The 21,805-nt window shown below is 25.7% G+C and overlaps 1 protein-coding gene across 1 annotated transcript in view; it reads left to right on the top strand.

Annotated features, from left to right (window-relative positions):
• Nucleotides 1–21,805, top strand: part of LOC122506494 (protein bric-a-brac 2-like) — a 296,899-nt gene that overhangs the window by 147,841 nt on the left and 127,253 nt on the right. The gene's annotated exons all lie outside the window — the stretch shown is intronic.

Below are 21,805 nucleotides of genomic sequence, written 5' to 3' on the forward strand. Positions count from 1 at the left end.
TTCGAATAACTTTGTTGTACCTATACCAGACGAAGAGAGAGTTCAACATCAACTACTGTAACAATCGGGAAGAGAGGGGGGGGGTCTGAATTTTCAGCAAGAAGACGACGATTGTAACGACATTACTGGACTGCACCGTTACATTAGAGTCACTAGAGTCACTAGAGAGAGAAGGAGAGACGATAATGGCCGAAGCCACTTCGACAAGATAGGATCTTTCGCTGCAGTGTGCGTGACAGCGTTCTACTCGTGCACGCATGCCTTGGACATGCATGCCACTGCACGCATCATGACACTAACTATAGCCAAAGGGATATCCACTAAGAGACTCAAATTTGCAGTACCGTTCAAAATCTTAAGTGTTGCCTGCTTGCCGTGTGTCTTTTTTTCCAACACACCGAACATGGTTTGGAAAACCAAATCTCATAACTCAAAATGCAAACATTTGAAATTGTTGATGGTTTTTTGGTAGGTGTTTGTTGCTTGACCTACCAAAAAACCTACCAAAAACCATTCATGCATGAATAATAACATTTTTAAATGGATTCAATTATTTTCAAAAAATTTCTGAATTCAATGATTTTCAATATCTACTTTTGTAATAAAATTTTCCAAAAAATACGGACCAGTTACTGACAAAAAACGAAAAATTACGGACCATTTACGGATGGTCCGTAATTTTTAATTTTTGGTCCGTAAAGTCCGTATTTTTAATTTTTAAATACTTTCACTGGTTCGAGCCCTGAATATAGACATAAGTTTGTTAAAAAAAAGAAACAGTTTCTAAATGTAGGATGATAGATAGAGCTTAAAGAAGCATAACAGGAAGAGATGGTACATAAATTGCATTGAATATACTGGACGAAGTGAATCAATTTCGCTATGGGATTCTCCAAAGAGTCATATGTGTGCTTGTCTACCATAATCGGCTACTAGTTTCGAAGAAGAAGAAGAAGGGGTTAAAAGTACGGCAAACGAATAAATTTTTCAAAAAAAAAACAGTATCGCAAATAAATTGTGCATTTTGTATCCAAAGACCTTGATGATAGTGTGGTGGTAGTATCGCTTGTCGTGCTCCGGCAGAAAACGCATAGATTGGTTCCCACGAAGATTCTACCTCTTGAGCGGTTGTAAAACGAAAGACTTTAACTTCCACGCTCTGGCTCGGTTTTATCCTATTCGCGCGCGCACACACTTGTTATAATACCTAACCTAACGGTCGCGTCCTTCGACCACGCAGGACCTAATTCATCCACAAGCAGATTCTGTGTATTCCGCTAAACACGCGATCCGATGCGGTTTTGCTCCTTCTGCGAGAGAGACTCGTAAATGATCCTATTCATTTGCCCTATTCCGTAATGGCAATGAGATGCGCATGCAGTTATTACGCGTGCACATACGAGCAATGCCTTTAGAAATGATTCGTATGCTCGCCATTCTTACTTCTCTTAGATCTTTGGACCTGCGGACCATCTTAGATCACGTACATAATTCATCTATACTTATTCACTTAATTCAATTCTAATAATTAAATTCAATTTCATTTCGTGCGACATTTAATCGATAATAAAAGCAAGTTCGAATCGGTTTTAAATTAATTTTTCCCGTGCGGAAATTGTCCTACTTTGATCAATTTTTATGAGGCAACAATTGGTCTACACTGCAAACAGGAAATCTTATTATTATACCAAAATTGTGGTATTTTATTGCAATATTTGTAAGAAAAGTCGAAAACAGTCACAATATACGAGGCCTGGTAACTGTACTAATAATTTTTTTTTAATAACAAATCTTTTTAAAATGAAATAAAATAATGCGGTGCTATTGTATATACGCTTGTCTTTCTACAATTTATATGGTAAAACGTTTTTCTTCAACAGATTTAAAGAGAGGGAAAGAGAGTCATATGAATTGCAAAGTTAAATTCCTCCTATTTGCCGAGTTTCACAAAATGACCTATTAATTTTATCAAAATTATATTTTGCTTTTAACGAAAGAACAGGCTTGCGTTAAGTAGCAGTCTATGTTTTTCGCCTCTCTCTCATAGTTAGAACGAAGAAAGATAGCTGGAATGCTCGATGCCTCCGATGATCTTTAAGCCAATTGAATAGGTCACTTTAGAAAGGGTTCGAGAGCCAATCCATATTTTAGGTACTAACGTGTTTTCAATGTCCCAAGATTTATTAACGCACATAGCAACAACTCTTTATATGTATCAAAGTATCAAAACATCTTAAATGTATATCATTCAAGAAGCATTTCTCTTAATGTTCATTGAGAAATTTTTAACCCAAAAAAAAAATTTAGAGTCTGTATTCACCTTCCGAACCTATTTATTTGAACTGAAATTTAAGTTCATCTTGAACTTAAATTTCAGTTCAAATAAATAGGTTCGGAAGGAGAATGGAGATCAATTTTTAAATTTTTTGGCACAAACGGAATTTACAGCTTATCTAAACATTACTGCAAGGTTTTATTGAAGACAATAATGTTGACAATGCCGATGCAAGTTAGGGTTAAGATTCAGTATTTTAATTAAAAAAAAAAATTAATTAGAAAAGAAATTAACTAAAATTTTAATTAAAAATTATGACGCATGTATTTTTACATGCGTCTTGATATTTCGCGAATTTATCATTAAAGTGAATGGCTCCAGACAGGTTTTGCTGAAATCAATTCGTCTCGGACTTGCGATTCAGCAACCTTCAAACGAATCGAACCATTTTTCTATAAACGCGGGCAAAAATAACGTGAACCGATTCAAATCGGTTCTTCCGTACTCCAAGAACAAAACTGTGGTTTTGAATCGATGACGTGAAATCGTTGCGGTGTTAAGATTATAAAACAAAAATTAAAAATGGGATGCTGAGAGGTCCATGCAAGAAATTATACAATTTTTCCTTCATTCAAAACTACAATTAATATTAATTTCAAAAATATAATTATACTTTATATTTTTTTTACCTATTTATTTATTAATTAGATTAAAAATTTGATGATTTAATTTAAAGACACGCCTTTGTTGAAAATGCAATTAATTGGAAATTGTGTCCATGTATAGAAGATGATACGTTAATTTTCTCTCGAAAGTGATTTGGATGTTTTGTAATAATCTGCATATAATAAAGTCGACAGGATTTATGAATATACAATATAGTTAACATACTATGAATTGAAAATTAGTTTGTACGAGCAGACAGTGTTATTAATGCGATCCTTTCATTTATTTCATTCAACTAACACTTTCTAATTTCCTGTTTGATATTTCACGAAATTAATTCGATAATTGAAAAAGGCAGTAAATATAAATTGTCGGCAAAAATTTTGATATTTTAACAATGGAAATATTTTGAGATTGAAATTAATATAATTCTATTTTCCGCACAATAATTTTTGGCAAATTTTTATATTCCGCAGTTGATTTTGCGAATTTATCAAATTACCACAAATTTGAAAAAAAAACCTTCAATTTTTTCTATTTCCGATAATAATTTCTTTTAAATAACTTAATTCTATTGAAGAACTGACATAAAGTTATTACTTATAAATCATTTAATCAAGTATTTTTTTGGAAAATTTTAATTTCAATTCTGTTGAAATTCGATTCAATTTTTAAAAATTTAATATTAATAATAATTGAATATTAATATTAATAACAATTAAAAATTGAATCTAATTTCTAAAAATTTTAACAAAATTCTTTAAAAGAATTCAATTTTCTTATTAAATATTAAATTTCCTTCGAAAAATTCAATTATTTTCAAGAATTAAAAAAAATTCTCGTCAACATTTCAAGTATCTTTATAAACAGCAAAATTCTTTACCGAAATTCAATTATATTCAGAAATTTTTATCGAATTCATTCTAAAATTCAATTATTTTTCATAAATTAACAATATTCATCAGAAGAATTCAATTATTTTCGCAATTAATAAAATTCTTCGCAAAAAATCTAAAAAAAATTTGCCAACATTTCAATTATCTTTTTAAATGAATAACAAAATTCTTCGACAAAATTCAATTATTTTTAGGAATATTTATAAAATTCATTATAAAAATCAATTATTTTTATAAATAACAATATTCATTACAAGAATTCAATTATTTTCAACAAAATAGTCATTATTTCAATTATCTTTATAAATGAATAGCAAAATTCAATTATTTTTAAAATTAAAAAAATTCTTGGCAAAAATTCAATTATTTCCAAAAAATCTAAAAAAAATTGTCAACTTTTCAATTATCTTTATAAATAAATAGCAAAATTCAATTATTTTCAGGAATTTTAGTAAAATTCATTGCAAAATTTAATTATTGTCATAAATAACAATAATCATCGCAATTATCTTTATAAATGAATAGCAAAATTTAATTATTTTCAAAATAAATAAAATTTTTCGCAAAAATTCAATTATTTTCCAAAAAAACTAAAAAAAAATTTATTAACATTTCAATTTCAATAACAAAATGATTCGAAAAAATTCAATAATTTTCAAAAAATCAAAAAAAAAAATTGTCAACATTTCAATTATTTTTATAAATGAATAGCAAAATTATTCGACAAAATTCAATTATTTTCAGAAATTTTAATAAAATTCATTGCAAAATTCAATTATTTTCATAAATAATAGTTTTCATCACAAGAATTCAATTATTTTCAAAAATTTTTCTTAATTGAATAATTTGTATATTTATTATTTTTCAATTAAAATTGTAGATTATAATTGAATTTTAAAAGCATTAGAGCGAAAATTTTTATAAATAATTGAATTTTGAAAAGGTTTCAGATTAAAATATAATATTTGAAAATTAGAATTTTTCATATTTTTAACTAACAATTCAGTGGAATTAATTTTTGTTTTAAAACTTTATTTGCGGATTTTTTTTTGAAATTATTTAAAGTTTTTATTTACTAATATATATTTAATTGATGAATTTACGAATAATTGAAATTTTGTATAATTAAATTTAAAAAAAAAAAAAAAACAATTTTAATTTTTTTTTTTTTTTTTTTTTTTTTTTTAAATTTTTTTTGTATAATTGAATTGTAAACAAATGAATTTGAAAATTCTTAAAGAACATCTTTGCTATACAGTCAAACATATTTAAGTTTAATTGAAACATATTTTTTGGTTCATTTAAAGAAATAATATATTTAATTCAAACCTAAGTTACCGTTGATTTTAAATTATTTGTAATCGACTTTTAAGTTTGAATCAAACATTAAATTTTTAAACATAATTTTTGTTTAAATCAAAACAGAAAATATGTTTGAATTAAACATAATTATTCAAACAAATAATATTTTTGATTCAAACCAATAGATATTTTCTATATATTGGGTTTAAGCTTACAAATTAATTTCAATTAAACAAAAATGGTTCGTAATTTTTCATTTTTGGTTCGTAAAATTCGTATTTTTAAATACTTTCATTTATATACATTTTTTTTTTTTTTTTTTTTTTGAATAATTAAAAAGAAAATTATTTTTGCTAAATACTCTGTCAATTGTATTACAATTAAATTTGAGTCATTGTAAGACCTTGTTTGAAGGAAGAAAAAAAATTAGAGAAATTCATTTTAAAACGGGGTTTTGAGTTGTTTCGATTGATTTCTAACGCGTCCTTCGACTGGTGCGGTGCGTCCATCTACACTGATCGGCACAACACTTTATAATTGTACTAATTAGCGGCAAAAACAATTCCAGAAATTATTTCCGCAATGGCAAAAAAGTCTCGCAAAAGTTATGCAATTGTTTGAGAGAAAAATGAAATTAAACTTATTGCTTGACGAGGACATACGTTCAAATTTTCACCTTGCCTCTGTAGAAGCAAATTAATACTTTTTTTTTAAAACGAGCTAAGAAAAAAAAATTACAATATAGGTCTCGTAGAAGTTTTTTTTCATCATTCGGTCATAATAGTCATGGAGAAAATTAATGTTTAATATTTCTCAATTATGTTTGATATTTAATGAATATAATTATGTTGTTATTGATTTGTATGAAACTTCTTGTCGCATCTAAAATGAAGTGAAATGTGTAGTGGCGGGAGATTTCTTTTGGTCTAAGAAGAAGGAAGGTTGGTGATTGAAGTTTTATTGCGAAATAATGCCGCGTAGAAAAGTCGGGAGGCATAAAGAAACAAGCAAATGCAGCAATTGAGTATCGCATGCTCCGCCGTGAAATCGCATGATTATTTTCCGTGTCCAATGCAGGTGGCCGAATGAAAAAGAAACTTGATTCTTCGCAACTCTTTAAAATGTCATCCCTTTTTTAGTGCCTCTTTCTTCTACTCGAGAGCGAGACTGAGAGAGAGAGAGAGAGAGAGAGTGTCATCTCTCTCTCATGTTATTTTGTCGGGTGAGGGCGCGAAATTGAGGCTTGTGCGTGTATATAGGCAAAGATATGGCAAAATCTCCAGACGGTCATCCACTTTTTTGCCCGCCAACTCCTTTCCAAAGTATCATCATCACATTGACCTGCGCGAGCAAAGCCATTGCTTTTTATCTTAGTCCATAATTATAGTATCGTCTCTAGTCAAATTAAACCTATCCTTATACTGTGTTCCCTTTTTCTTTCGACTTATTTTAACTGCGTCTGTATTTCTTTTGCGTGTCCAGAACGTGTGTCGACATTAACGTCTATTTGTTAGTACTGCATTTACTGTCTTAATATAATAATCTCGGCATAGGGTTAATTAATTTTTTTATCAAAATGAGCTGAAAGTAAGATTTATTTTCCAAAGTTGAATAATTATTCAAAATAAATTTTACTTTCAGCTCACTTTTGAGTTTGACTAAACCCGTTTGTTTAGAACCATTTTTGACTGAATTATTAAGTCTTAGAATTAGTCTTAAACTTAAAAATAGACTACTTCTTAATCATTATCACTTGCTTAAGTTGTAAACGTTCCTGATTTTATAACAACTATTAAATTATTAATTCCTTTTGTGTTTGAATTACGTATATAATGTTTTCGTAGTACAGCAAATGTCTCCCACAAGTTTACCCGAAAGCTTTCTAAACTCACCGTGAAAGCTTGCGGCTTTACGAAAAAAAACTTATATACTTCGATTTAAGAAGTCAAGTATACCTATAGGAGAACAGCCAGAGCGAATTTTACTTTAAGTTTTGTGGTAAAACGTGCAAAAGAGATCGAAATAAGAAAAAAAAAATGAAAGGAAGAAATAAAGAATAAGGGGGGTGGTCATGGTGACAATCTGTCACACCGATGTTATTGCTTTAGTTGTTTTTCTTTTATATTGCTGCGAGAGGTTTCCAAAGAAATGGACATGGACTCCTCAAGTGCAAGTATGGTGAAAGGAAGCTATATATATATATATAGAAACGTTTGTTGAAAGAAGAGATTGTGCGCTAGTAGGTGAGTTCAGAGGAATACTCTGAACGGACACCGGATGGACAAGAGAGAGAGGAAGAGAGGGAATCTGGGGGCGGATGACGCTTTCATCGTCACGCTGTCTGGCATCTGCGTGCTTTTGCAACCATTAAGGGACCGATATCAAGAAGGTATCGCATAAAAGAAGAAGAATTTTGCGTCTCCACATAAAAAGCAAGTAGTGCTTTAGACTTCTTTTCTTCGAGGAAGAAAATTCTTCTTTATTTTCAAAATTTACACCAGTTTTCGAAAGTTAGGATAAAAAGTCTACATTTTGTTATAAGTTCTGATTTTTCAATATCAGGGCTCGAACTAGGTCCGTAAATCCCGTAAAAGTCCATTTTTTTAAAAAAAGGTCTGTAAAGTAAATTTGATTCAAAAAGGATAAAAAGTTCGTAAAATTGTACGATATAATTTGGAGAATTTTAGTGAAATTACAAATTGCAGAAATTCAATTATTTTGTAAAGTAATCAAATTCTTCTCCAAAATTCAATTATGTTCAAAAATTTTTTTTAAATTCTCGTCAAAATTTCAATTATCTTTAGAAATAATTAAATTCTTCTTCGAAATTCAATTATTTTCACAAAAATGTTCCTCAATTCAATGATTTTCAATATCTATTTTCATAAAATTTTCCAAACGAATTGAATAATAGAAAAAAAAATGTTTATAAAATTCTTCGCAATCATTGAATTATTTTCAAAAATAATAAAATTTTCTGGGGATTCAATTATTTTCATAAATAATAAAATTATTTTTAAGAATTCAATTATATTCATAAATAATAAAACTCACTGCAGAAATTACTCGAAAAAAGTAATTATTCTTAAAAATTTTATTAAAATTCATCGAAAGAATTCAATTATCTAAAATTTGTTGATTATTTATGAGATTTGAATTTTAAGAAACATTTAAGTATTCAATAAATTATTTTTTGCATTACAAATTATTGCAGAAATTTAATTATGTTCAAAAATAATAAAATTCTTTTTAAGAATTCAATTATTTTCACAAATAATAAAACTTTTCACAGAATTCCAATTATTTTTAATACAATTTTAAACAAATTTCATGAAAAATGTAATTATTCTACAAAAAATTTGGTTAAAATTCGTCGAGAGAATTCACTTATTTAATAATTGAATATTAAGAGCATTTTAGGATAAATTCTTAGAAATAATTGAATTTAGAAAAGGTTTAATTTTAAAAATTGGTAAAATTTTAACAATTTTCAAAAATTTTCTACAATTCAATAATTTTCAACATCTACTATTTTTAGAAAATTTTCTAAAAGAAGTCAATTATTTATAATAAATTTAATTATTTTCATGAATAATAAAAAATTTCCCAAGAATTCAATTATTTGCAAATTTTTTATAAATTTCTTCGCAATAATAAAATTCAATTATTTTCATGAATAATAACATTTTTACAGGGATTCAATTATTGTCAAAAAATTTCTCAATTCAATATCTACTATTGTAATAAAAATTTCCAAAAAATTTCAGTTATTTAAAAAAAAATTTAATAAAATTCTATGCAAACATTTAATTTTTCATAAATAATAAAAAATTTTACAGGAATTCAATTATTATCGAAAATTTTAATAGCATTCTTGATCAAAAAATCAATTATTCTTGCAAGTAATAAAATTATTCGAAGAAATTCAATTATTTTTTAATATCTCGATAAAAATTCTTTGCAAGAATTCAATTATTTTCATAAATACTAAAATTCTTCCAATGAATTCAATTATTTTCAAATTTTTTGATAAAATTCTTACCAAGAATTTAATTACTTTTAATAAATAACAAAATTCTTCCAAGAAATTTAATTATTTTTAAAACTTTTTCATAAAATTGTTCCCAAGAATTCAATTATTTTCATAAATAATAAAACTCATCGTAGAATTTCAATTAATTTTAATACAATTTTAATCAAACTTCTTCAAAAATGTAATTATTCTTAAAATTTTTATTAAAATTCGTCAAAAACAGTTCAATTATTTTAAATTTGTTAAAATTCTTTATGAGGCTTCAATTATAAGAAACATTGAATTATTCAATAAATTATTTATTTGCATTTTATTTGTATATAAATAATTGAATTCTAGTAGAATTTTCCAATAAAACTTGATTTTCATTTCATAAAAATGAATTTCAGTTAAGATTTATTAGATAATAATTGAATATTGAAATGAAAATGAAAATTTTAAATTTTAAAAAATTTTTTTTAAATGAAAATTTTTAATTACAATTTTCTGTTCTGGCCGATGTTTAATTTTTAGTTTCTAGATTTTACTTATATGTATATTATATTATGTAAAGGGAATTTTTACCCGTTTATCTACCAAATAAATAAATAAATAATAAATATTAAAAGCAATATACCGTGAATTTTTAAAAATAATTGAATTTTGAAATGAATTTTTTTGAAATTATTTGAAGTTTTTATTTTCTAATATTTATTTAATTGAAGAATTTACGAATAATTGAAATTTCGTAAAATTGAATATTGTAAAGAAATGGACTTGAAATTTGTCAAAGAACTTTTTCGAAAATTATTGAAAATAATCGATTTAAAGAAGAATTTTAGTTAAAAATTCTTGTAAATAATAATTGAGTTGTAAATGATTTTATCAATTTGACATTTTTAATTATTATAAAACATGAAGAAATCGATTTTTGGTCCTTAAAGTTCGTATTTTTAAATACTTTCACTGGTTCGAGCTCTGCAATATTGAATGTTATGTACTTTTCCAGTAACTGAGCATTTCATTTATAGAGCGTTCATGAAGGAAGAATCTTTTAAATGTAGCTTTTTATCATTAAGGAAAGAATCATCATCATCATCTTAAAACAATGGACGTAGAAAAAGACATTTACCTGACTGCTCGCAAAAGGAAGAAGTTGGTAGTTTTGCTACAGTATAACTCTCGTCTGTAACTTTTCGCTGGTCAAGTATATAATTTCCTGCAATGAGCGATAATCGCTTTTAAGCCGTATAGTTTTAAAGGCCAACCTGCGAAAGAAGTCCTTGACAGAGCGAAGCGAAATCCAAGAGAAATACACCGGCAAAAATGTTTTCTCGTTTCAAGCGCGTTACTGAAACCGTCGCGCACAGATACTTTATAGATTGCGCGCATTTTGCTTCCGTGCGTATGACGATATCTCTTTCGCAGAATTAATATAGATTGACCATCATTTTTTTGTTATATACCGTACTCTTTTTTTTCAATATAAGAAAATCATTTAAATCTTCTAGTTTTATTCTTTAAGACTCTTCATTACTTTTTTTGCTTCCTTTTTTATATTATGTAATTTGTATTTTAATGGAGGAAAAAGTTTCTTAAATTCTTCGGTTTTTAGTTTAAATAAGTCATTTAACTATTTTTTAAAAATATATATTGTCTTCCTAGAAACTTTCAGGAAATTTTTTGAATTTTTTCCAATAACTTTATTAAAATTTTTTTAAATAATTTTTTTATTTCAACTGTTAACAAATTTAAAGTTGTGTAAATTCTCAAACATGGAAAAAAGTATAGCTTTTAGTGTAATAAATAAAAAAAAAGTATCCAAATAGTAGGAAATCGTAAAAAAAACTAGTAAATAGTAGGTTTTAGTAGATGACTGCAAATTTGCAAATAAAATTGCAAACATTGTATAAAGAAGAACTTTATTTTTTAAAAGTACAAAGAAAATGAAAAATAATGAAATAAAATATATCTAAAATTCTATCGAAGGTAAAAATCAGCTACTACTGAAAGTGAGAAAAGAAGCTGAGAGAGAAGAACGAGGAGACATTGCTCGAGAGAAATAGTGAGGGTGAAAGAGTGGGACAGTGAATAGTAACGGTGGGAGGGGGTAAGGGTCGGTTCCGTTTATCACCGGCGAGCATACATTTTGCAACGTCGTGATATAGAACTCGCCTTCTTGCGACACAGTGCACAACGTCGTTAAGGGACGCAAGGCTGCCAACGACGAGGGTTCCCTACTACCGTCTTACCACTCACAACCTGTTCTACTTCACAATAAGCTGTGTGGCTCAAAAGAATATTCTAAACTCCAAATTCACAATTTACTCTCTACATCTGAATTAGTATAGAATTCTACCAACAAATATAGTAAAATTTTACTAATTTTTTGTAGTTTTCATGGACGACTTTTCCCCTTTTCAATAGAAAATTTCTTTTCTAAAATTTTTTTTCTACTATTACAAGAATTTTGAACTAAAATACTTCTTTAAATCGATTATCTATATTAATTTTTCATAATTTTCGAAAAAGTTCTTTGACAATTTTCAAATCCATTTCTTTACAATATTTAATTTTACGAAACTTCAATTATTCGAAAATTCTTCATTTAAATAAATATTAGAAAATGAAAACTTCAAATAATATTCAAAAAATTCAATTAAACTTTGTCTAAAAAATTAAGTTCGAAATTCAATTATTTCTAAAAATTCACGCACTATTGCTTTTAATATTCTATTATCTAAAATTTTAACTGAAATTCATTTTTATGAAATGAAAATCAATTTTTTTTTAGAAAATTCTACTAGAATTCAATTATTAAAATACAAATAAAATGCAAATAAATAATTTATTGAATAATTGAATGTTTCTTAAAATTCAATTCCCATAAAGAATCGTTATCAACAGATTTTCAATTCATTGAATTCTACCAACGAATTTTAATCAAATTTTTAAGAATAATTACATTTTTCGAGAAATTCGATTCAAATTGTATTAAAAATAAATCGAATAATTGAAATTCTGCGATGAGTTTTATTATTTGTGAAAATAATTGAATTCCTAAGAAGAATTTTATTACTTTTGAACAATATTTAATTTTTGCGAAGAATATTATTACACTTGAAAATAATTGAATTTTTGCAATAATTTAACTTTTACAAAATTGAATTTTTTTTCGTGTTTTTAACTAAACATCTACTATAAATCCATTATTTTTAAGAATTTTTAAAAAAGTTCTTTCCTTTTTCTTAAAATTCAATTATTTCTAAAAATGTACTCTCTAATGCTTTTAAAATTCAATTATAATCTAAAATTTTAACTGAAATCCATTTTTCAATCAATGTTTATGAGTAAATTTTACTAGAATTCAATTATTAAATCTCCGTAAAAATTTTATTATTTCTGAAAATAATTGAATTCCAGCGAATAATTTTATTATCCGTGAATATAATTGAATTTTTCCGAAGAATTCCATTAAAATTTTTGCAAATAATTAAATTCTTTTAAACAGTATTTCAATTAAAAATGAAATTAAAAATAATGATTAAATTCTAATAAAGAAACTATATCAAAATCATTGTAATAATTATGTATTAAAAATAATTGAATTCTTGCAAGGATTATTATTAAAATTTTAAACAATAATTGAATTCTTGCGATGAATTTTATTATTATTTATGGAAATAATTGAATTTTTTCACAGAATTTTATTAAAATTTTTTTTTAAAAAATTGTATTTCTAAAAAGAATTTAATTATTTTTTAAAATAATTGAATTCCAGCGATGAATTTTATTGTTTATAAAAATAATTGAATTTTTTTAAAGAATTTTACTAACATTTTCTAAAAAATAATTGTATTCCTGAGAAGAATTTTGTTATTTTTAAAAATAATTGAATTCTTAGGAAGTTTATTAAAATTTAAAAAAAATAATTGAATTCCTCAGAAGAATTTTATTATTCTTAAAAATAATTGAATTCTTAGGAAGTTCATTAATTTTTTTTAAATAATTGAATTCTTGCTAGGGATTTTATTATTTTTAAATATAATTTAATTCTTAGAAAGTTTATTAATTTTTTTTAAATAATTGAATTCTTGCGAATAATTTTATTCTCCTTGAAGATAATTGAATTTTTCCGAAGAATTTGATGAAAATTTTTTGAAAATAATTAAATTCTTTCTAGACATATAATTAAAAATGAAATTGAAAATTATGATTAAATTCTAGTAAAAAAATTATATCAAAATCATTTTAAAATGAATTTCTCGCCCAATTCTTTAAAATTGAATTGAAAATAATTGAAATTCTACGATGAGTTTTAATATTTATGAAAATAATTGAATTCATGCGAAGAATTTGATAAAAATCTATATTTAAATAATTGATATTTTTAGAAAAATATTAGGAAAATTATATTTTAAATAATATTGAATTCCAGTGAAAATTGTTTTATTTATGAAAATACATAATTGAATGTTTGCGAAGAATTTTATAAACATTTTTTTTTAAATTATTCAATTCTTTTGGAAAATTTTATGAAAATAGATATTGAAAATCATTGAATTGAGGAAAATTTTCGTGAAAATAATTGAATTTCGGAGAAGAATTTAATTATTTCTAAAGATAATTGAAATTTTGATGAGAATTTTAGAAAATTTTTGAACATAATTGAATTTCTGCGAAGAATTTGATTACTTTTGAAAATAATTGAATTTCTGCAGTTTGTAATTTCTCTAAAATTTTCCAAATTAGATCGTACAATTTACAAACTTTTCATTCTTTTTCTATTAAATTACGGACTATACGGACCTTTTTTTTTAAAAAAAACGGACTTTTACGGACTTCAAGCAAAGTTGCCGACTTTTACGGGTTTTGCGGACCTAGTTCGAGCCCTGTATCCCTCAAGCAAATTTTAGTTGCTCAAACTAAGCAGTTTTCTTTGTGCGCATTTATCCTACTTTTTTTTATCTAAATTCAGAAATTATTCTCTCATATTATAATATGTAATATATAATAATCAATTTTCTTGAGAAACAAGAATATTATTTCTAGAATTGAATATATTATTTAGTGAATAAAATATGAAATATTAATAACAAAAAAAGAGGAAGAATAGTTGCTTGTACTATAATGGCGCATTTTTATAGGGGAATCGAGATTTGTGCGTAAAGTTTACCGATGTTATGAAATGTATGAATTAACAATTTATAACATTGTTTTCACGTTCTGATTATAATTTTAATCTATAATTATATGTTTATACGAAAGGAAAACTGTGCTCTGATGCACAAAAAAAAAAAAATTATTTGCTTTAACTAACCGATTAATTGACTATTATCAATTAAATATTTACTTGAATCAAATAATATTTATTGGAGTCAATTAAATGGTTCAATTCATATTTGATTCAATAATTTCAGTATTTGAAGCAAATGTAAATTATGAACCATTTAATTGACTCTAATAAATATTATTTGATTTAAATTAAATATTTAGTTTATAATAGTCAAGTAATCGGTTATTTGAATCAAATAAATTTTTTTTTCAGTGTGTGTTCAAGCACTATAGAAAATTTACTTTTAAGTCCAGGTTTTGACGTAAATATCTATCATTTCTTCTGTATCGCAACTATGCAGTGCGAAGAAAAAACTCAAGCTGCTACTATATAAATTAATAAAAAAAAAACATAACTCTCACGTAAATAATGAGACTTTTAATAGAATTGTACTACTTTTCAAGTATTTTATAATATTTCTTTCTAAACATAGTTTATGAAAAATTGTAAACAAAAGTAACATTTTTTCTTTTCCGAGACATTAAGTTTAATTCTTCTTTTCCATATATTTAGAATAAAATGTATAGAGATAGAAAGTAGAGAAAAATATTTCTCAATATACGAAACGTTGATTATTAAGATTATCGATTCAGTCAAAGATTCTAGAAATTATACCGCAAAATATTTATATATATCTAATAATATGTGATTTTACTTGGAACTGCTTTCGATTATGAATTGTGTCAATCAATAAAATCTAAGAAACTACAAATATTGAAATAAATTCGAAGTAAGGGAGAGAAACTTTATACATATGTATATGCTTCAAGTTCTTTTCCTTTTCTCAATACTTTATACGGACATTTATTATTAATAAATACATAATCGCGGGATTAAATGATGACCAGTTTTGTAATTGAATATATAAACTATTTTCTATTTTATAAAGTTTAGGGAAAATATTATTACATGTATTAATATTATTTACTTATTATTATTATACTATTACACTTTTTAGGATAAAATTAACAATTTTAAAAATAGAATTTAAAAATTTGTAATTCAAATTTTTGTTGAAAACACTAAAAAAATTTCAATTTTAGAAAAATTACAAATAATTGCAGTAATTCAATTATTTTCATAAATAATAAAAATTTCTCAGAAATTCAATTATTTACAAATTTACAAATTTATTATAAATTCCTTCGCAATAATTCAATTATTTATATAAATAATAAAATTTTTTCAATTATAGTCATAAAAAATAATTAAAAATTGTAGAAAATAATAATTGATTGTAATTGAAATGTTGACAAATTTTTTTTAGATTTTTTGAAAATAATTGAATTTTTATTAATTTCAAAAATAATTGAATTTTTCTGATGAATATTGTTATTTTTGAAAATAATTGAATTTTGTCGAAGAATTTTTTTATTCATTTAAAAGGATAATTGAAATGTTTACAAATTTTTTTTAGATTTTTTTAATATAGGTAATTGAATTTTTGCGAACAATTTTAGTACTTTTTGAAAATAATTGAAATTCTGCAATCATTTGTAATTTTTTTCTAAAATTCAATTTTCTTTAGTGATTTTAACTGAAATTCATTTTTAAATTAATTTTTATTAAAAATTCTACTAGAATTCAATTATTTAATTACAAAAATAAATAATTGTTGAATGATTGAATGTTTCTTAAAATTTAATTCTCATAAATAATCAACAAAATTTTAAATATTTAGAATTCTTTCGACGAATTTTAATAAAATTTTTAAGAATAATATGATTTTTTGAGAAATTCGATTAAAATTGTATTAAAAATTATTAAAATTCTGCAATAAGTTTTATTATTTATGAAAATAATTGAATTCCTGAAAAGAATTTTATTATTTACGCAAAAAAATTGATTTCGTGTAAAAAATTCATTAGAAAAATAATTGAATTATTGCGAAGAATTTTATTAAAATTTTTTTGAATAATTGAATTCTTTTGGAAAATTTTATTCAAATAGCAGAATATTAAAAATCATTGAATTGATGAAAATTTTTGAAAATAATTGAAATTTTGCCGTGAATTTTATCAAAATTTTTTGAAATAATGAAATTGATACGAAGAATTTTATTAAAAAATTTTTAAAATAAGTTAACTCTTGCAACGAATTTTATTAAAGTTTTCATAAATAATTGAATTCTTGCGTAGAACTTTATTAATTTCGAAAATAATTGAATTCTTCTGATGAATATTGTTATTTATGAAAAATAATTGAATTTCATAATGAATTTTATCAAAATTTCTGAATATAATTGAATTTCGCCGAAGAATTTTGCTATGAATTTTATTAAAATTCATGAAAATAATTGAGTTTTGTCGAAGAATTTTGTTATTGAAATCCTCTATATTATATTAAGTTAATGTACGACCGACCGACCGACCGACCGACCGACTCACACCTCTTTCTATCTGTCTAACATCTATTAGAATACTTCACTCACACACATGTCCAAAAAACATATACCCATGTATGTTACACATATACTCTAAACACATATATGTACATGTCATGTCACGCATGCGCAGTAGTATCCTATCAATGTTAGGCATGCGCAGTAGTGTTCTACGAATGTTAGGCATGCGCAGTAGTGTTCTACCAAAGTTAGGCATGCGCAGTAGTGTTCTATTAAAGTTAGGCATGCGCAGTAGTGTTCTATGAATGTTAGGCATGCGCAGTAGTGTTCTACCAATGTTAGGCATGCGTAGTAGTGTTATACGAATGTTAGACATGCGCAGTAGTGTTCTACGAATGTTAGGCATGCGTAGTAGTGTTATACGAATGTTAGACATGCGCAGTAGTGTTCTACGAATGTTAGGCATGCGCAGTAGTATCCTATCAATGTTAGGCATGCGCAGTGGTATCCTATCAATGTTAGGCATGCGCAGTAGTGTTCTACGAATGTTAGGCATGCGCAGTAGTGTTCTACCAAAGTTAGGCATGCGCAGTAGTGTTCTATTAAAGTTAGGCATGCGCAGTAGTGTTCTACGAATGTTAGGCATGCGCAGTAGTGTTCTATGAATGTTAGGCATGCGCAGTAGTGTTCTACCAATGTTAGGCATGCGCAGTAGTGTTCTATCAATGTCAGGAATGCACAGTAGTGTTCTATCAATGTTACGCATGCGCAGTAGTGTTCTATAAATATCAAGCATGCGCGCAAATCACCCACACATATACACTAATCACATGTACATGTATGCTCACACATATACATAAATTACATACACATGTATACTGACTCATATGCAGATATAAAATCATACATATACACAAATCACATAAATAGATTTAATAAACGATTGATAATATAAGTTGTTGAATTTTTTAATTTTGTGTATTTACTTATTTATTTGTTTGATATAAATTAACAATAATATTTAAATGGATAATCAGTGAAAAATGACTGAGATTTCTGTAAGTGTAATTTTCTGCTGATTTTCAGTAAAATTATTTGTTTGACAGAAATTTACAATAATAATAAAAAACATAATAAAATGACAATCAGTGAAGAATGACTGATATTTTAGTACTTTTTAACTGAATCCAGTATAGCGGACGAAAATGAAAGATTTTGTAAGAGAATACGTAAAAATAACATTTCGTATAATGTACAATGACATTTTTTTAAAATGTCACTTCTTAATTTTTGTCTTATTACACAATGATTTTAAATAAAATAATTTTTATTCTTATAAATATTAATAATTTTTTACATTTTCTAACCACTATAACCCAGTGTACACGTACTGGAACAATTCTGGAACCGTTCCAGAACTGTTCTTTATTTCCATTAACTGTTCTAGAACAGTTCTAGAACGTGCACACTGGGAGGTTTTAATTTTGTAAATGTTCAAACTCTGGTTTAGAAAGAAAAATTTATATTATTATACAACTATATTGTCTAGACTTGCAAAAACCCAAAGTCTAGACAAAGTCGTAACAATATTGTTACAATACATATTGTAACAATATTGGTGACGGTGATGTGCGTAAGAATAGTGCAGTAAAAATTTAAAAAAAACATTTCTCAAAAAAATTAATAAAACAGCATTTTTATATACTTTACGAGATAAAAATTCCTAAAAAAAGTGTTGAAATTATTTGATTGGGGAGCGTTTACAAATGATGTCACGCAATTTTTCGGGATTTTATATACCCCCCTCCCCTCTCACGCAATTTCATGCAATTTCACATGTAAAAATACATTGTGTCACGTTTAGTAGAGACCCTCCACCCTCGCCCAAAAAACGTGACATCATTTATGAACGCTCTCTTGCAAATATCTTGCAAAATATTAAAAATTTTGTAAAACTTTTTGGCACACTTATTTAGGACCCTAAACACTATCAAATTACAAAGTACCCAAGTAGCACGGAATATAACCTTAAGGTACTACTACACTTTAGAAGGCTCTTAAAAGACCAAATTAAAAAAATTTTTTTTTAGGTCTCTTATTATAAATATTTAAAATACTTTTTTGCCTATATTAGTACATATTTGGAGAATAAAAATAATGGTTTGTTTTTAATTTTTATTTAATTTCATAATCTGCAGACAGCATTCAGATTGAAACTCCAAAAAGTTAGTTACACTGTTAGAAATTTTTGTTGGAATTTTCAGAAAAAAGCAACTGAAGTTTTCTGCAGTTACGTTTTACGTAAAACTTTGAAACATTTCATAATTTTCAGAACCATGTGACTGCATAAATCTTTAATCACAAGTCACTGAAAATTTTGTTACAGTTTCGTAATTTTACGAAACACGTAACTGCATAAAACTTCAGTTGCTTATTTTGGAAATTTTGTTACAGTTTCGTAAATTTCTGGAACACGTAACTGCATAAAACTTCAGTTGCTTATTTTGGAAATTTTGTTACAGTTTCGTAAATTTCTGGAACACGTAACTGCAGAAAACTTCAGTTGCTTATTTTCGAAATTATGTTACAATTTCGTAAATTTCTGGAACACGCAATACAATAATACTTCCGTTACATACCTTATTGAAAAATATGTTACAGATTCGAAAAATGCAATTAATTCTTGGAAATTTTATTAAAATTCTTCAAAAGAATTCAATTTTAATAAATTTTGATTAAGTTCCTTATAATAATTAAATTTTATGAAAATTCAATAAATTATATTTATTTTTGTATTTAAATAATTGAGTTCTCGTAGAATTTTTTTATAAAAATTTATTTCAAAATGAATTTAAGTTAAAATTTTTGATAATAATTGAATATTAAAAGCATTACAGCATAAATTTTTAAAAATAATTAAATTTTTGTATCACGTTACAGCTTAAACTTGCTGTTGCTCCTTTCCGAAATTTTTTTTTAGTTTCATAATATTTCATAACATGTCATAGCTTGAATTTTTTTATTTTTCCTAAAAATTTTGCTACCGCTTTTTCCAGTTTTGATTATTAAACAATAATATGTAACTCAAATGTTACATATTGCTTAATAATCAGAACTGAACAAAACTGAAACAATAAATTTTAATGACACTCATCAGTGATAGCGAACATAATTTACATTAAAATACAAAGTACAATTTAATATGTATAACTTCATTATTTCTAAGTTTGTCTCACAATTTTTTCTATCCCACTAGATTTTCAGTAAAAAATTATTTAAACTTAAAAATATTTAATAATAATGTTATTGTTTAAAAATTATTTATTTATGGTTTATAAATAAATTTGATCAAAAAACAACTAGTAAATAATATAAATAATATTTATTTCTTACTTTTTATGCACAAAACTATTTATTCAATCAAATAATATTAATCATTCATTTATTAATAAAGTATCAAAAGTATCACAACTTTGATTGCTCTGAATATCAATAAGCTCATCATAGTTACGGTACTGGTTCCTAGCATGGACATTCCATTTTGCAGGACGATTTTTCTTCAAAAATATCTAATACGTGTAATGGAGCATGAATAAAAATAGATTTTGTACATACTTTTTATATGTGGAAATATGCTTCAACTTTTTAATCCCAAGAATGATCACTTATGAAACTTTAAAAATAATTTATAACACTTTTTTACTTATTTAAATAACTTTATACAATGAAACATTTTCTACGCACAACCACTTTTTCGAAGGGCATTTTCAGTTATGTATTTCCTGCAACAGACCCAAGCGGCGCGAAAGTAATTGTGCGCATCTTAATTCAGCTGTGGTAACTGAAAATTTTGTTACAGTTTCGTAATTTTCAGTTACTCTTTATACTTTTTAAAACTATTCCCAAATTTTCAGTTACATTTCATTAAATTTCCTTAACTAGTTACTGATTTTAGTTTGACTGAAGTTAGAATTCCGTTACTCATAAGGATTTTTACTAAAAATTTTGAATTTTGAGTAACATTTAGAAATCATAAGAAACGTGTAGTAAATTTCAAGTAAATGTAACATATAAATGCTTTCAGTACCATCATTTGGAAAATTTTGTTACATTTGTGTCTGAATTTTATCGGAATATTCAGAACATTTTTAACAGTGTATCCAATTGCGGACAGTTTATCTCGATGGGGGAAATTTCCTATTTAAGAAACATCCCTTACCAATGAAATAAATAAGAATATGCGTCGATTTTACTTTGTAATTAATGTAAGTATGAATGTCAACAATATTCATAATATTGAATAAATAATATTGTCAACTAGTTTAAATTTGATACGGTTATTAGAATTTAATAATAAATAAATAAAAAACATTAATTTTTTCTTAACTTTTTTCAAGTTTAAGACTCTTCATGGTAAATGTGATTATTCTTTTTTTTACGTGTACAAAATAGTGAATTGACCTTGAATGACATGTATAATTAATTATTCTCACAGCAATATTCAATAATTTAATTAACTTAACTGCACTGCATAATAGTTGAGAGTAGTAAGAGTAAGGGCCGAATTCACCAACACCAATTAAAAGTTAATCAATGATTAAATCCTCAATTAACCAATCAGAAGCCTTTAAACTGTCTTTAATCATTGATTAACTTTTAATCGGAAGTTGGTGAAACTTGCTCTAAGTGAAACGGTAAAATAAGTGAACGACCATTAGTGTGAGAGAGAGAGAATAACTTGTGGTTTTCGAGTAGGTATCTACTTTATGTGCACGCGGCGTTCATTTTTCGAAAGAACTGGACTGAGTACTAGTTGTTCAATATTCGCTTCTATTATTGACTTGTGTTTTGTACACTGCCGCGTTCTTTTAACAATTACCCCACATAGCACCATAGTATGAGGTAAGGTTATGTTGAGTACTAATCGTAAGGCACATAAGGTTACACAATATTGCTGCGGTAGACCTGAGGTGAA

The sequence above is a fragment of the Leptopilina heterotoma genome, unplaced genomic scaffold (genome assembly GCF_015476425.1).
Source record: "Leptopilina heterotoma isolate Lh14 unplaced genomic scaffold, ASM1547642v1 Lhet_42, whole genome shotgun sequence".
Classification (NCBI taxonomy): Eukaryota; Metazoa; Arthropoda; class Insecta; order Hymenoptera; family Figitidae; genus Leptopilina; species Leptopilina heterotoma.